Source organism: Balaenoptera ricei, chromosome 7, assembly GCF_028023285.1.
Source record: "Balaenoptera ricei isolate mBalRic1 chromosome 7, mBalRic1.hap2, whole genome shotgun sequence".
In the NCBI taxonomy this organism is placed as follows: Eukaryota; Metazoa; Chordata; class Mammalia; order Artiodactyla; family Balaenopteridae; genus Balaenoptera; species Balaenoptera ricei.
In genome coordinates, this window is record NC_082645.1 from 66,166,304 (window position 1) to 66,181,498 (window position 15,195).

At 40.5% G+C, this 15,195-nt stretch overlaps 1 protein-coding gene across 8 annotated transcripts in view; it reads left to right on the forward strand.

Moving 5' to 3' along the window:
• OSBPL6 (oxysterol binding protein like 6) overlaps positions 1–15,195 on the forward strand; it is a 209,861-nt gene that overhangs the window by 47,962 nt on the left and 146,704 nt on the right. The window contains exon 2 of one of the 8 annotated variants that reach the window (XM_059928166.1): positions 3,482–3,588. The exons of the other annotated variants lie outside the window; for them this stretch is intronic. The gene's annotated coding sequence lies outside the window, so the exon portion shown is untranslated. The remainder of the gene's footprint in view (positions 1–3,481; positions 3,589–15,195) is intronic. 8 annotated transcript variants of the gene reach the window in all.

The following is a 15,195-nucleotide window of genomic DNA, read 5'->3' on the forward strand; positions in this document are numbered from 1 at the left end:
TTCCAATTCTCACCCACCTGCTTCTGCCCTTAATCATATACCTTCCCATTCTTGTGGGACCCTAGTTTGTCATTATCTCCTTCCTTTTTTGTAACTTAAATTTGGTAACTCCTCACCATATGAAAATGTTTGTATCTTTCTTGTTCTTTAGAATAGGATTTCTGAACTATCGACATATTGATATTTGGGCAGTATCGACCTTGCGTCATAGGGTCTGTGCTGTGTATTGCAAGATGTTTAACAGCAACGCTTTACTCACCAGATGCCGGTAGCACTCTGGAGTTGTGACAACCGACAATGATTCCAGATGTTGCCAAATGCCCCTTGAGGGACAAAATTGCCCGCAGCTGAGAACCACTACCTTAGAAAGTCTTCCTCCAACCACACCATTCCATCCATTACCATTCTCCTTTTCTTTTAATTTCCATTATCACCAAGTTTCCTTCGTGGCCTACTCACACTCCTTATCTCCCTTTCCGCACCATTCAATCAGTCATGAATCAGGCTTCTGACACCACCCATTACGGAAAATACTCTCAGAGGACCAAAGTGCCCTTCTGGCAGCCAAATCCAGTGAGCGGCCTTTTCTCAGTTCCTTAATTTTTGGCAACTTTTGACACTGTAGCCTCATTTTTATGGTATCTATCTTATGTATTCTTTTGCGTCTACTCCCATCTCCCTGTTTCCTTTAGATCTCCTTTCTCCTATACTTTGTAAATATGGGGACTGTCCTCTGTGTAGCCCTCAGCTGTGTTCTTTTTCACAGTTCTCATCCCTTCTCGTGTCTCTTCTGGTCATTGCTGTGTAGATGACTTCTAAATATAGATTCCATCTCAGCTGAACTCTAGGCTTATTGTCCTTTTGCCTTTTGGCTATCTCTACTTGATCTTCTATATGACACATGAAATACAATATGTTTTTACATATTTAAAAACAAACTCCTTCCCTTCCTTTCTTTCATTGATTCCTGTTAATGGGCTCACAGTCCTTCATTTCAATGGTTCCCAAACATTTTTAGTTGTATACCACAACAGTAAAAAGTTTTGTGCATGTTATATCCAGAACATGATATTTATTAATAAATATTATGTGTATGGTAGTATTGTTATAAAACATAGGAGATAGAAATTTTACAAAGATTAAGGAAAATGAAATTAATACTTAAAATTTTAACAGTAAAATTTTTGTTCTCTCTAAAATATTATCAATAATTTAATACGCTTCATTTTTTAAAATCTGGATTTAATACCCTGTTATACAGAAATTTGAGTACAGTTTATTTTGATTCTTGATTTTAGTGTTTTAGTTGAAAAAGGTACCCTACAAACACATGTGAATTCAAATAGAAGTATATTTTTAGCTATGCTTATGAAATTGTAATTCTTAAGTAGAATGGTTGTCAGGGGCTGGGGAGGAGGGAGTGGGGGTTACTATTTAAGAGGTACAGAGTTTCAGTTTTGCAACATGAAAAGAGCCTGGAGGTAGATGGTTGCACAACAGTGTAAATGTCCTGAATGCCACTGTACACTTAAAAATAGTTTAGATGGTAAATTTTATGTTATGTGTATTTTACCACAATTAAAAACAATAATTTAGAAAGTGCTCAACTGAGAACCAGTCATATAATAATCACTTAATAAAAGTTAATGTTAATAATTGCTATTATTATTTCTATACCACTGTCCTCGCTAATTGTTTCCACAGGCCCATTCATACTTCTGTGTCCTAATTTTGATTCAGTAATTGATCACCTTGCCCATTGGTTCAATAATTAATCACATAGTTCCTTATAATACATAGTAGGCACTGAAGAAACAATTATTGAATAAATGATGTGACAACAATGGATTACAATCACGTCTTGCTTTTTTTTTTTTTTTTTACTTGAAGGACTTAGTTCTATGACCATGGGCATGGCTTATGATTAAATGTTTGTTTTGATCTGATACCTTAAATGTACTAATGGCATTCTGCATGGATACATACTCATGGCAGAAGTTTATATTTAAGGCAGTTCAGCACATATAGCACAGATAGACTTTTTTACTCCAGAAATTATGTTGCTTCATATTGTGTATTGGTCATTTTAAAAGTTTTATTTTGTGACTTTAAAAAAGATGTCTTAATAAAGTTATGCCAAATTAACATGATTGCCTTGGACAAGAGTGGCTTTAAGATGATTTTAACATATATCTTGTGAAAGAGTGAGAAGCTATGTTCTTAAGTAGGTTAGATATGGAAATTGTGCACTCAGAAGAAGAAAAGGGAACACTTCAGTCTTAATCTTTCACAGCTCAAACTCTGCGTTTTACTTGCCTGCTTAACCAGTATTTGAGTCTTCCGATCTCATTTGACAAAGTACCTGCCTTTTCTTTCTTTCCTCACTGGCTACCGGTAACCAACCGTTTTGAGCAGTTGTCTGCCTCAGCAGCCACATTCCAGTAAAATGTAATCACAGTTCCCACATCTCTCTCGGCTTCACTGTCTCCTCCTCTTTCCTCCCTTTCCCGTGAATCAGCAGATGTGGATGACATCATCTTTTCGTTTGGCAGTCCGGCCGGTGTTAAACATCGCCATGCCAGAAGTCAAGTGTGGCAAGCCTGCTTCAGCAGTTTTTGCTCTTATTTAAATTGGTGGAAATTTTGAATGAACAAAGAATTTGAATCATAGAAATTTGGTTAAAAAACCAAAAAGCAACCCAGGGATCAGATATGGGTTAGGAGTTCCTATAACCTGAAACCATGAATCAGTGATTTCATACCATCCTGTGGTGCTTTTCAAAATGCTACTAGCTGGCCAAAATGGGAGTAGGATATTAATGCCTTAAGTTTTTATCAAAGAAATGTTAGATGAGCTCACTTAATCATCTAAGCCCTGTCTTAAACATTAAAAAACTATCATTTTAAGTTTTTTTTTTTAAATTTTATTTATTTATTTATTTTATTTTTTTTGGCTGTGTTGGGTCTTCGTTTCTGTGCGAGGGCTTTCTCTAGTTGCGGCAAGTGGGGGCCGCTCTTCATCGCGGTGCGTGGGCCTCTCACTATCGTGGCCTCTCTTGTTGCGGAGCCCAGGCTCCAGACGCACAGGCTCAGTAGTTGTGGCGCATGGGCTTAGTTGCTCTGCGGCATGTGGGATCTTCCCAGACCAGGGCTCAAACCCGCGTCCCCTGCATTGGCAGGCAGATTCTCAACCACTGCGCCACCAGGGAAGCCCCCTAAGTTTTTTTTACAATACAGCTGCGAAACAATATATACAATATATGTACACATAAAACCTTCAAAAATGTCCTTGTATTTTCAGATATAAAATTTATTTATAAAATATTATTTAAATTATATTTACATATTTCATATATTTTATTAATATATTTATATAAGTATATAATTTATAAGCTATATAAAATTGATAACCTATATAAAAATTTATAAAATCTATAACCCCATGTAGCTGGTATATTACAAAGACTTCTTTGCTTTCTCAGGATATAGATTGCTCTACTTGAGACTGAGCAGTGTTCACAGTTCTTAGAGGACCTGTGTTCCCCTCTCATTGGCCTGCTCCTCGGCAGGGAATGGACTGTGTCTGGAGGTGAGTGAGAGGGTGGGAATGACTCCTTCAGAGAAGACTGGACAACCTTTACCTGGTTGAGCTACTAGTCCAGATCATAAGAGCGAAGTGGCACATGCATTACATTTCTGTTTCATTTAATCCCAGCATTTACTTAACATTTCCACATGGAGATCTCACAGGTATCTTTAACTGTTTAACATTTTGGTCAAAACCAACCTTTAGATCATCCCCTACTTACCAACTAAGCCTGTGCCTCCTGTCTTTGTGTGAGATATCTCCTCATTCAGTTAGTTGCTCCAGCCAGAAACCTGGGATCTCGTTTGATGCCTCTCTCGCTCACTGCTCTCCTCCCATATTGAACAGTCCTATCCATTCATCTCCAAAATATATCCCAGACACATCCTCTTCTCTCATTTCCATTGCCATAGCTTTCTCATTTCTTGTCCTCCTCCATTCATTCTTTTAAAAATACAAGTCCCATTCTGTCTGTACCCTGTTTGAAGCCTTTCACCACCTCCCATTGCACTAGGAAACAAAAACAACAAAGCAAATCCAAATCCTTTATTTGGTGCTGAATTATTTGGTTCTTACCTATAATCATCACTTCATTTCACTCCTTCCTCCCCTTGCTCACTCTGCTTAAACTCCACTGGTGTCTTTTCAGGTCCATAGTATGCCCAGCTCTTTCTTGCCTCAGAACCTTTGCACATGCTGTTCCTTCTGGCTGGAGTTTCCCCTCCCACTTTGGCCTTCAGTTTTTAGCTTAAATGCTGATTCCTCTGAGAAGCCTTCTCCTCCTCTCAAGTTAAATTCGGTCCCTGTTATTATTTTTTCCCATAGTACCGTATCTTTCTTCTAGCATTTAATATTTGTATTCATATGCTTAGCTGTTTAATTTTTTAATCTGTCTCTCCCATCAGACCATAAGTCCAGGAGAGCAAGGGCAGGTCTGTTTGGTGTAACACCATATCCCCAATTCCTAGCACTGTCTGGCATATAATAGAGGCAGAATATACTGCATGAGTGAACAAATAAATGCCTTTTATAAAAAGAGAATAATAATATCACATTCCTGACATTTCCCCCGTAGTGTTAAAGGTAGTAAGTAGATGGCTGTCTTGAATTGAAGGTATTCAATAACTGGTGCTACTACTCTCTGTGCTTTTAGAGTTTCATGTGATCCTGAATATCCTGGTGTTTCTATTCAGAGGGAGACTACCGCTTACACTTATTTCATGGTTCCTGACGCTTGGTTAACGATTTAATTTTAAATCACTACTGAGATTTGCCTCGAATGGAAAAAAAGAATTTTATCTAGGTTGTTTAAAATGTATGAGCCTTACTGTACTGTGTAGAACAGCAAAAATAATTTGCTGCTTTGGTCGTGAAAAAAATGTATTTTCTCCACATGTTATTTTTTCCCCCTACAAAGTGCTAAGTAACAGATCCAGTATTATCTCTGTAATAAGAAGATTTTGATTGAATAGTAGGTAAGGCTCTAGCAGCCATAATTAAAACGTACTTTTCCAAAGTATGCTTTGTTTCAGGGGTAACGGGGATGCAAATATGAAATGACATGATGGATTTGACTGCAGCGACTTCTTACTTGGTGATTCGGCAGTGTGTCTTCCACTGCCAGTGGGTTTCTACCACAGGAGGGCTGTGTGGGGAGTGCCTTTCTCCTTGCTCAGCTGGGATGTGGTGATTGATTTTTCTCTAGATGCCTTTTCTAGATCCAGTGGCTGAGTATGCGTGGAATATGATTGCTTACCGTTTTCTTCTTAATTTGAAAAAGTCACTGACTGTAATATATGGAAACCTTTTCATAATTGCACTTCTGCTAATTTGAAAATGCTGTTACAAAGCATTTTCTGTTGTTTGCTAGGAGTCTTACTAAAAACTCAGGTTGGGAACCAGGTTTAAGTATGGTGGTGTCCCTGTGTAGTGGTGTGGGACATAGAAAACAATGCAGCCTCACGCTTTCATGAAGAGGAGGCTGGTTCTTAGTCCAAGTCAGTGCGTGGTAACCACCTGGGTACAAAATACTCTGTTAGACCCTGTGTGGAATGCACACAGATTGAACTAATCCTCCTCTAATGGGAAACAAGTGTACGTGGAATAACTAGAGCCAATGATTTATGCACAGGGCTGTTCTGTCTTCAAGGTGCATCCACATATACACTGTGTTTTGGGGCCTCAAAGCAACCCTATGAAGTAGGTGGGAGCGTGTGTGACTGTTATTGTTCTACCTAATTTACTGATGACAAAACTGAGCTTCGGATGACTTATGATGTGTTCACGGGTATGTAAGTGGTAAGTGGCAGAACTGGCACACAAAGCTGTGTCTTAGACTCTAAGCTCCCAGCCTAAAACTCCATAGTACACGCTATAGGAATTCAAAGAAGGGGAGGATGTTGGGGTGCTGGCTTGGGGCACCCTACAAAGCCCCTGCACTCCTTGCTCCCACAGTTTTGGAAGAGACCCTGAAAGCTGACCTCTTAGCCTCCAACCAGATGCTGGCCCCTTCCTCTCTCGCTCCATCAGTTCTATCCTCTTTTTGGTGTTTCTGCAGTTCTGACCTTACCACTGGTTCTCTCCTGTCTCTCTGCTCCCAGTTTTCCCCTTGATCCAACTTCCCTTTCAGGTCATCACCCTCTGTCTCCCTTCTTCCCTTCACTGCGAGAGCATTTCCTGAATCTCCTGTATGAATGTGATTCACCCCTCAACCTGAAACTTACTTATCAGTAAGATCCCCAGTGGTGTCTGAGTTCCTGTCTTGGTCCGTCCTCTCCTTGGTCTCCATGCAACCTGCCTCTGTGGACCAGCCATCATTTCTTGAATGTCTCCTCTTGCGGGTTGGATTCTGGGCACCTTCTCTTTTGGCTGCATTCCTGCTGCTGCTCTGTCTTCCATTGCTCTACCTCCACTCTACCCCTCAAGTATTGACAGCTCTAGAGTTTCATGGTCTTCTGAGGCATGAGAACTGAATTATCTATGGCCATCTCTTCATGTCCAGTGGCTACCTTGTCACCAAAAGATGACCACCAGTTCCTGTGCTCTCCCGAGGTTCTGATCTCTACATATCATATCACACTGTGCCCAAAATGGAGCAGAAGTTCTTTCCATCTATTATGGAATCATTCTCCATTTTCCCAAAATAGAAGCCTTGGTGTCATCTTCATATGGGGTCATCAGGAAACCATGATGCTTTTCTCTTAGAATTATTTATGTTGGCCTCCTAATTAGCCTCCCTTTCAGTCTCACCCCGCTCCAGAAAGTCTTCCATTCCACTTCTACAGTTACCTTCCTCTCAATTTAGTCTCATTATATCACTCTCCTGATTAAAGGTCCCTGACTCCCATTTGTCTTCCCTAGAGGGCAAGAGCCAATTCCATTCACAGTGACTAGCATCTGGGCCCTGAATGCAGTAAACACTCAAAAATATTTGTTGAGTGAATAAATCTGGTTCCAATCTCGCGTGTCATCTTTATCTCCCTGTGAGCTGCCCCCATGCCGTTGTGTACCCGACTTCTCACCATTTCCCAAACATGTCCAGTTCTTGACTGTTTCCTGCTTTTGTTGGTTTTATACTTCTATGTCCCTTATTAAATTTCAACTCAAACCTGTTTTGTCTTGGGCACCTTATAAATTATTTTTCAGTTCTGAAGAAAGCATCCTTTTGTCTTTTTCTTCATTTTCTTTGTTGAATTCGATCAGCGTTCATTGCGTCTCTTCCTTTTTTGTTCTTGTCTATTTCTGTTGTTAATTTTTGTATTTCTGATTCTAGGTGATTTAAAAAAAATTCTCCAAGTGCTTGTGTGAGGATATTTAATTCAGTTTGGAATGTGGTGTTAACGGTTTTCTTCTGCTTCATGGTTTTTGGTGGGGAGAATTTTCAGCAGCTGTTTGATTTTATGCTGAAAGTTTTCTATCACTAGGCATTTCATGGGTGTGTTTCCTGGTTCAGGAACTCTCATTTCTGTCAGAGGGGCAGTTTCTTTAAGGGATGATGATGGTGGTGGTGATGGACCATGAGGGTCTGGGGTGTTGCAGTATCCTTAATTTCTCCTTCTAAGGTCCTTCACTGTGATGGCACTACTCCTTCCTTTATTTCTTTCTCATCCAGAAGCAGTACTTCTCTGAGGCCTGGGTCTCTCTCACCTTCAAGCCCTTTCTCGACATGTAGCTGATACTGCGAACTACCAGCTCTCAGGCCTGTGTGTGGTGTGTGAGCTCTTGGTGCAGGAGCTTCTGTCCCCCTTTGCGGGTGATTTTGTTTGTACTTCATCTCCGTGCCCCTGTTCTCCTTTTCACAGAGCTTCCCCACTCTTCACGCGCACTGGTTTCCAGCGGCACCAAAGCAGCAGCAGGAGCTGCATTGGAAACTGGTATTTATTTCTCCACTCACAGGTAATTTGAAGTTTGTGGTATTCTCTGTCCCTAACAATGCTGAATGGCTTGGGTCTCGTGATCATTTTGCCCTTGTTGATTTTGTGGTCTTGGGGGAGGATTGTAGAGTCATTTGGGTCCATGCAGCTGTCATTGTCCTCCAAACCTGAAAGCTCCTGCAAGGAAAGTTATATTCTCCCCACTTTCAGATGAGAAAACTAAGAAAAGCTAAATGACTTGGCCAAGATTGCACAGATACTATGTACTGGGAGAAAAGGAGATCTTGTTCTTTTGCTTACATCAGAAAACGTTTATATCTCCTGTGTGAAGCTTATTTATGGTTTGGCAGAGGGTCATTGTAAACTTTCTTGATACATTTTAAGAGTGCTATGGGGAAGTGAGGGTCCTCTGAAAATGTTTAGTGTTTCTTTAAAAGAAATTTCAGGTTTGGTTGGGGGTGTGATGGTATGTAAATGTGTACAAACTGAAAGTTTGTGTGACTTTCTCTTTTTACAACGAAATGAAATTTTTTCTATGATTTTCTCTCAATGCATATTGTTGAAGATCAGCAAAGAATGCAGTCCAATTTGTGACCCTGATGTTAGTTGTGTTAGGGTTAGAAAAGGATAGCCACTGATGGAAAACATGGTTCTATTTCATTAAGGAAGGATCAGGAAATACTGCTGTCTGTGCCTGCAGCAGCATCTGGTTCCTTTCACTGCAAGGAGGATGATGGAGACGTTTGTGTCATGTCTTCAATCACAGCGTTTCTCCTGCGCTTTGGTTTGGGGATTTGAGGACTAAGAGTGTCGGGTATTTTCGCGGAAGAGATGAGAATTCTCTGGCTTGTTTCATTTTCTATCTATACGAGTAACATCTACTTATGCTGATATTTGAAAAATAAAAAAGTACAAAAAAAGAAAAAAATCACCTAAAATCTTACTATCCAGAATTCACTTTTGTTAATTTTCTGGTGTTGTTTGCCCTGCTGGTAGTTTTTTTGTTTTGTTTTGTTTTATTGTGTATTTTTAAAAAAATAAAATACTATGCTGTACATGCTAGTTTGTAGCCTACTTTTTTGATGTACCGATAAAATGTGAACATTTTTCCAATAAATCATCTATGGCATGATGTTTAATAGCTATACATTTAGTCCCTTACATAGATGTGCCATACTTTACCTGATCAGTCTGCTAGTGTTGATTTAGGTTGCTTTAGGTCATTTTTGCTGTTATCGCATTGTAGTGAATGTTCTTGCAAATGTATCTTTGTGTACACTTCTGATATGTAAGGAGTTACTCCTTCTCCTGCTAAGATTGATTGTCCTTTTTTGGTTTGGAGAAATAGAATTAAATGTACAGAACCTTTTTTTTTTTTTAATTATTTATTTATTGATTGATTATTTTTGGCTGTGTTGGGTCTTCATTTCTGTGTGAGGGCTTTCTCTAGTTGTGGCGAGCGGGGGCCATTCTTCATCGCGGTGTGCAGGCCTCTCACTGTCGTGGTCTCTCTTGTTGGGGAGCACAGGCTCCAGAGGCGCAGGCTCAGTAGTTGTGGCTCACGGGTCCAGTTACTCCGCAGCATGTGGGATCTTCCCAGACCAGGGCTCGAACCCGTGTCCCCTGCACTGGCAGGCAGATTCTCAACCAGTGCGCCACCAGGGAAGCCCCAGAACCTTTTTACATCTATTTCCTTTCCTTCAACTTTTCAATCTTTGTTTTGTGTTTGAGTTTAAGGAACTCCCTGCAGGCTCATTCCTTGACCCTCAGTTTTTCTTCCTCCGGGCTCACTCTACATCAAATTATTCTATTTTCTACAACTTCGGGTGTCATCTTTATGCTGTTGACACCCAGACACTGACCTTGTAGCCAATTTATAAGTAAATCTTCAATTGCTATTATAAAATCTCTAACTAGATGTGATTCATAATCTCACAGCAGCATACTATAACTCTGAACATGCATGATACTTCCCACTGTCTCCCAGCAGGAGAGTTCTGGGCTACAGAGCCGAGTTTTCTAACTGCCTGTTGGACATTTCACTAAGGTCTCCGATAAGACATTTCAAACTTCAAGTGCAAAATAATAACTATAGCTGCTAATATTTTATTGAGATTATTGTGTGCCATGCTAAGTGTTTCACTTTACATGAGTTAGTTTATTTTATCCCAACAGCCATATAGGTGGTACATTATTCCCATTTTACAGATGATGAAAACAAAGGCACAGAAGCTTACATAGAAGCTAGTAAATCTTACTGTGCTCTTTACAGATATTCTGTGTGGTTTACAAAATGGAGTTCTTGATGAACTTCACCCTATAGTGTCTTCCCAAAGTATTTCTTATCTTGGTAAATGGTGTGCTACTTAGGAGCTCATACTAGCAAATTGAGAGACATCCTTGGTACCTATTTCTCCCTCCTTTGTCAGTATCCCCTGTTGATCCTACCTTCCAAATATATCTTGAATAATGCTACTGTTCTGCACACCTGCCGCAACCCCCCCAAAGCAGGCCATCGTCATCTCCTGCCTCAACAACTGCTAGCCCATGCCTCTGCTCTTACCCCGTCAGGACTAGTCCTCACACACCGGAAGATCTTTTACAAATGCATATCTAGTCTTTCACTCCCCTGTTCATAGCCTCCCATTGTACTTAGAATGAATAAAAGTCACCGCTCTGATTTTGAAGGCGCTGCTTCTCTTCCCAGCCTCACTCACATCTCCCTTGACCAGGCCACACCTTCCCTTCCTTAGGGCTTCTGTACTTGCTATTCCTTCTGCCTGATATACTCCTCAGCTCCTTTCTTCACCTGAACAACTCCCGCTCCTTTTTCTGTTTTCATTTGAAATGTACTTCCACCGAGCAGAAGCCTTCTCAGGTTCCTTGATATAAATGAGGATTCTCCCTTATGTTCCCAGACTTCTGCTCTTCACCCTCACGATACCAAATACAATCTATAGACTCATAATCTTAGACTTAGACTCCTTTAGAATATAATCTTAGACTCTGAGGGATTATTTATCTGATATCTTCCTCCCCGTGCCACCCCACCTGTCAGTGCCCTGAGAAGGCTGGGGCTGTGTCTATTTTGTTCACCTTTGAACCTCAACCCTAAGTACAATCCCTGGCAGATATGAGACATTCAGCAAATATTTGAGTGAAAAAAGAAAGTATAAACATATTGAGCTCCTTCCAGGCTGTACCTGGAAGTGAGATGAGCTGAGATGTCTCTTTCTCCGTACAGGGGTGAGGATGTGTATTTGATTCTCTGTTTGTCCAGGGGGAGCCTAAGGACTGAAGGCCTGGGACTCACGTTTAGGCAAACAAGGGAGTGGTGGGCTCAGGGAGTGAAAGATGGTCCATAGTGGAGGAGTAAGAATCAAAGGAGGGTAGAAAGAGCCACAGCTCTGCTTCCGTCCCAGTGGGAGAGCCCATTGTGATCCCTCATAGGGGTTGAAGGATTGAATTAGAACCGGTTCTTAAACCTTTTATTTGGTAAGCCCTCTACTCTGTCAATATTGTAAAGCCAAACTTAGCAACAGTTACTATGGGTTTCTTTCCTTCTTCTTCTTCCTGCTCCTTTCAGCTATTGGAATATCTGTGTTTAATTTTCTGTGGCATAAAATTTCATTAACTGTGGGTGTGCCATGTCTGCTTACAAGGGCTTGCCGTGGGAGCAGAAAGGAGGTTACAAGGGGCCTTCAGGGTTGATTACTGCGGAGGAGGGGGCGTTCAGCAAGGGCCTCTCAGAAACCATAATATGTCCTTCTGGCAATCCAGTCTGTCCTACAAGGCACCTGTGTGGGGATCTTTTAAGGCTCGCAGTAGTTTCGGTTTTGAAGGCAGTTTTTTCTGATCACGCACTCTTCCTGCCTAAAGCGGTGAAGCCACAGAAGAACTATGTTGATTTAAATTCTAAATTTAATGACAGTACCCTCATAGGCACGGGCGCCAAATGGAGACGATTTCTGTATTCCTGTTGTACTGCATTTCCCTCATCAGACTACAAATAATGGTGGCGGCAGCCATCCTATACATGTGGTTGTCATTGTGTAATTTCACCTTTTGAAATGCTGGATTCTGAGCAGAAAGAAATGTGCTCTCTCATATTTCCGTGCCTGCATGTTTATCCTTTGGATTCTTAAGAATATCTGAGACCAAAGAGCAGTGTTCTGTTGAAACTACACTTAACCGTATGAGCTACTACACCAAAAATGTTCCCTGGGCACTTTAGAGATTGCAAAGACTGAGTTCTTGATTGCATTGGAAATAACTCATGCACTGGAAAGCTACCATGCATTTTTAGAAAATTGTTGCCCAAAAGGTGTACAGCCTTGAATGTTATCACTTCATTTCTCCTTTTTAAATATGTGGTTAATGTTAGTCATTTGCAACAGGGATTGGCAAAATTTACAGCAAGGCCAGATAGTAAATATTAGGAGTTTCATGAGCCATACAGTCTGTTGCCGACCACTCAACTCTGCTCTTGTAGTGTGAAAGCAGCCATAGACACTACACAAGTAAATGGGCATGGCTATAGGCCAATAAAACTTTTATTACAAAATAAGCAGAAGGCAAGATTTGACCCATGGACAATAGTGTGCTGCCATAGTTAGCATAATTGCCCAAACCAAAACAGTTAAAGCAGGGGAGATGATTTGAGTGAAACAAAAAATAGGAGACTTGCTCTCATATGGTCAGTGCCTAAACCCAGATTTTAGAGAGGAGCTCGGGAGTCTTTGTTGACTATGACCAAGTTAGATGCCATCTGTGTCACAGATAACAACACTGGTTACTTGAGGCCATTTGAATAGAACTAAATTTAGATATGCAGAGAGGCATAATTCCTACCCCATTCCTTTTGATTAGTGCTAATACTGTAGACTATGTTTAGTCAGCATGAATTAGATGTCTACTATTCATTCCCTCCTGACTTGATGAATTCATGGCACAACTCTATCTTAGAATAATTTTGGATCTGTACTAAAATAATATGAGCTTCTGGTAAGCAGTACATCAGGGATTACCATGTGTAATCAGGGCCCCTGGTGAGATCAGTATGAGGGAGCACTGGTTTCTCTGTAAGTCCTGAACATTTCTGATATAGGGACTGTAGACAGAATCTGTAGAAGGTAGCACATATTAGAGAACATTCAAAACACCATAAAAGAGGAGAAGTTGTCACTGCTGATAAGTTGTGCAAAAATAGGTTTCAGGAATTGCTTTTGAAGGAGAAGTAGAAATGGATGACAAATTGAGTTGGTTGGTTATTTGCTTTTGTGAAGAAACTTCTTCCAGGATTCATGAGAATTTCAGACATTGATGATGAAATTTGATATGGGTAAAGGTTTGTTAATAATTCAGTGGTTTAAAGGAATTTTAGATCTGGTCCAACTCTTTCACAGTTGGGGAAATTGAGGCTATCTGAGTAATATCACCATACTCATTTTCTTATTTTGCTGTATTATCTACATGCTATATATTCTGAAGGGATAAATTCAGAGCTAGCAAATCAGAAGTGGATATAAGAGTTAGTGTTATTTTTTTTATGTGCATATTTATTTTATCCATCATTGTAGTGGAGGTGGGGCTGCCAGTTGCCATATTTAGCAAATAAAAATATAGGATACCAAGTTAAATTTGAACTTCAGACAAACAAGGGATCATTTTTTAGTATAAAATTGTAGTATTAAATGCAGTATTTGAGACATACTTATACTATACGATTCCATGTTTAATTGACACTCAGATTTAACTAGATGTCCTGTATTTTATTTGGCAACTCTACTGAGAGCACACAAGGTGAAAATTGAGAAGGACTAGCCATGATGGCTACCAGAATTGGCTAGCTTGCAAATCCTAGCACCTGCCTGGAGAGCTTATTAAGAATTCTAATTTCCAGGCCCATACCAGAGAGTCTGAATCAGTAGGACTGGGGATGGGGGGGTGGGGTTCAGGTATTAGTATTTCTAAACAGTGTCCCCAGGTGATTGTGCAAAGCTTTGGGGCCCGCTGTTTTGTAATGTGCACTCGCTGGTGTTCTCTGGAATAGAAGTTTTCAAGGAGGTAACTCTCTGGTCTGGACACCATTACTTTCCACTGGCTGAGACTCTGTAAGAGTTTTGCTCCATTGATTGAATAGTTAGTACTACGGAGGTTGTCTTGAGGCTTACTTATCAAATTACTCAGCCCCTCACCTTCATTTCCTTCATTCACAGTGTGATATCGGGGCCTGGGTTTAGAGGAAAAGTGGGGACAGATTCGATAAAGTGAACTAATTTGGAGGAGGGGGATGACAGAGGAATGGTTCAGTCTAAAGTCCTGTAGAGTTTCCTTTTCAAACACCCTGTTCTCACTAAATTCCTCTGTCCTCCCACTTGTCAGTGTTTCCTCCTATATGATAGGACTTAATTGTTAAAAGTGACCTTTGAAGAAGTCATCTGGTCCAAAATCCTTGGGATGAAATCTATTCAAGCCTTGGTGTTCACATCATCCTGAGGTTTGATCTTGATGTCTGGTTTCTCTGCTACAAGCGGTGGCAATCAGGATCTGGGTAAGCAGTTGAGAAGCGAAGCTCCTTGACTTGGTGGACCACATGGGCAGTTACGTGGTTTTATGGACATTGGGAAGCTTTTCTCTTTGGCAGAAAAGCTGTACACCCCTGTGATGTTTTAGAGAAAAAAAAAAAAAAGCATTGAGCTGGTGTTTAGAGAAAGCAGCATAGCCTCTTAGAGAAAAGATCCTTTCTATGGATAGGAGATGTTAAACTGTAAGGGGAAATATAAACTTAGAAACTAACTTTAACTAGAATGTGAAGGTTTTGCTAACAGGGTGATAGCCGGAGGGGGGATTTTAGCTTCAAGCCTTGGTTTTTCTGGAATCGACCAGCCCTTTAACAGAGGTGTTGTGCAATGTTCTTTACCATAACAAAGGAATAAGAAGTGGACAGTTTCAATCATGTTTCTGTTAAGTAATTTCATATTCAGCAGTTCAGAGGGTCTTCCTAGGGCCATCCTGAAATCCAGCGGTTGGCAGGGTTAACAGGCACTTTTTTTTTTTTTTTAAGATGTTTTTCTGTTGTGGACCAATTTTGAGAGTCTTTATTGAATTTGTTACAATATTCTTCTGTTTTATGTTTTGGTTTTTGGCCGCGAGGCACATGGGATCTTAGCTCCCCAACCAGGGATTGAAATCGCATCCCCTGCATTGGAAGGCAAAGTCTTAATTAACCACTGGA